This window comes from Saccopteryx bilineata, chromosome 1 (assembly GCF_036850765.1).
Source record: "Saccopteryx bilineata isolate mSacBil1 chromosome 1, mSacBil1_pri_phased_curated, whole genome shotgun sequence".
NCBI classification, from domain to species: Eukaryota; Metazoa; Chordata; class Mammalia; order Chiroptera; family Emballonuridae; genus Saccopteryx; species Saccopteryx bilineata.
Genome location: NC_089490.1, coordinates 278811885 through 278814880, shown reverse-complemented (window position 1 = coordinate 278814880; position 2996 = coordinate 278811885).

The window sequence follows — 2996 nt, the reverse complement described above, 5'->3', positions numbered from 1 at the left end:
CTCTACTTAGTTGTGCATTGATTGCTCCTTGTATGTGTCTTGACTGGGGATCGTGTCAACAACCCCATGCTCAAGCCAATGACCTTGGGTTTCTAACGGTGACCTCAGCATTCCTGGTGGAAGCTCTATCCACTGTACCACCACTGGCCAGCCCTTCTTACATTTGTAAATAGCTAAAAAAAAAAAAAGAATATTTTGTGATGTGTGAAAATTACATGAAATGCAAAGTTTGGTGTACATAGATAAGGTCTTATTGGAACACACCATAACCATTTGTTCCCACATTGTCTGTGGCTGTCTTCACGCTTCAACAACAAAGTTGAGTAAGCTGTGACAGAGACTCTTAACCCACAGAGCCTAGAATATGTCTACTAGCTGATATTTACAGGAAAAGGTTGCTGGCTCCTGGCACTGGCTCTGGAGTCAAATTACTTTACTTCAAATCCTGTATCCACTACTTACTAGCTGTGTGATTTGAGTAAGTTATTTCTCCTTTTTCTGTTTCCATTTCCACATCTCTAGAATGGGTATACTAGTCTTTATTTCAAAATATTTTTATGAAGATTAGATGAATTTTTATGTTTAAGGTCTTAGAATAGTGCCTGGCATATAAAAGCACAAAGATGACTTAAATTATTTTCTGGTCTTTATTTTAATCCTCAGTCTCCCTAAATCTTTAAACAACACTGTCCTATATCTGAGTAAAATGTATAAAAATTCACAAGCCTTTGCCCTACTTGACACACAGGGGTTCTTTAAACTTATCGTTTTCTTCACTTTTCTTCAATTCCTTCACTTTCATTATTGCTTCATTGGCAAACAGATCCAGGAAATCTTAGTCAGACTTCTCAAATCCCAGATGGGTTTTAATTTGTTACATTGGAGGAAAACTTCATATTCCCTAGCAGATGCACAGGGACTGTGTTGTTAGTCACATCTGCCACCTCCTCACTTTTTAGCATTAAAAGACATTTTTGCAAATGCTAAGGATCTTGATTCTAAAAGCAAAAGCAGAACAATAAACCTTGTATTTCCCATGTGGACAAGGACGTTTCCTTCTCTAAGTGCCAGTGGCGGGGGTGGCATGTGAAGGGGTCTGGCAGAGCTGGAACAGGCATGGTGGGCATGGACCAGTGCCCCCCACCGTCCTCTCGCTTCTATTACTCCATTGTGGCTGAGCACTGCCCGTATCCCAACCTCCTGTCCCATTTGGCGTGGTCATGTGACCAAGTGCACCATGCTGGAATGCAAATGGAGGTGACAGGCACCACTCCTGAGTCTGAACTTCAAGGCATTGAGCACACGCTCCTCCACAGTGGCGTGGGGGGGAGGTCTATCATGCCACGGGCACCACTCGCAGAGAGGTGCCAAATGGTCTCCAAGACAAACAAGAAAAACATAGTAGAAGTGCAGTTGGCGTCAATAAAGTGTCGTGCCCTGGGCGCCAGTTATGTTCGCTACATCACTGCTCCTCCATGCCTCCACCTTTCCATGAACCACAACCATGAGGATGAAGGTGATAAGTGAGGGCAAAGCAACAAAATGGATAGAACCTGAGTCCCTGAGTGACTATGTAGAGCAGAGCAGCCTGTCACCTTGGACCCCTGCTGAAAGGACAACTTATTTGAAAAAGAGTAAACATCTGTGTTCTTTATGTTACTTTGTTATAGCAGCTTAGCTTGTACACTAACACAAGTTCATGCAGCCCACTGCCTTCAGGGCACAGATGAGCAACCAGAGTGACTGGGTGATCCCCTCAATCCCATAATCACCTGCAGAAGCAGGGTTGGAAACAGCCTCTTGCCTGATCTGGGGTGGTGCAGTGGATAAAACATCAACCTTGAATGCTGAAGTCGCAGTTCAAAACCAGGGGTGCCTAGTCAAGCCACATATGGTAGTTGATGCTTCCTGCTCCCCACCTTCCTCTCTAAAATGAATAGAATCTTTTAAAAAAATAATTAATTTTAAAAATAAAGAAACAGCCTCTCACAGTCCTGTGCTCTGTCTGCTTCATGTGGGCATCATGTTTGCTCTTGGGAGACAGGCCCATGCCCTCCCAGGTCTCTGCAGGTATCCGCTCCGTGCTTAGCACTCGGTGCCCGCGGGCTCCTGGGAACAGTGCCTCAACTGGGTCCCGCCATGAGCGAGAAACCTCACAGTAAGCCACACAGGGAAAGTTTAATGTAGGAATCCGTAACTATAACTGGGACTAGGTACGAGGAAGTGGCTGGCAGGAAGTAGAGAGAACTCTAAGGAATGTATAAGAGATATAAGGAGCAGCCGTGACCCCCAAGGACTGGCATGGCAGCCCTCCCCCACCCAGGCTGAGGTCCAGGTCTCACTGGAAGGGTGTGGCTGTGGTTAGTGAATGGCAGAGAAATGGCTGTGATGCTGTGCTAACAGAATTTGCTGGAAATATGCCCTGTAGGGTGCCGGGAAAAGCCTTTCCTGCCGAGACCTCTTACTGGAGGTGCACAGCTGGGAAACCACTGAAGGGCTCGTGGGGGAAGCTGCTGGCCACACAAGAACAGCGAGCGTTCCACATTCATTATAGTCCACCTTCATTATCTCAAGGTTTCTGTGGGTTGGGAGTCCTCTGCTCATGTAACGAAGACACCTCATCAAGGTGAGGGCTGAGGCTCATCTGATGCTCAGGGTTCACTTCCAAAGTATCCAGGTTGCTGGCAGAATTCGAAGCTGAGGTTTCTATTTCTTTGCTAGCTGTCAGCTGGAGGTGGCTTTCAACTCCTAGAGGCTACCCACAGGTCCTTGACACCTGGCCCTCTCACAATGACAGCTAAATTCTTCAAAGCCAGCAGAAAAATCTCTCTGTAGTCAGCTACTGCTGGATCTTATATAATGTAACACAATCAAGGGTGTAACTATCCCATGACAGTCACAGGTCTACATACACTCAGGGACAGGAGCTTGCACAGGGTAGATATAGCAGGGGGCATAATTTTGGAAGCCGACTCAGAATTCTGTCTGCCACAGAA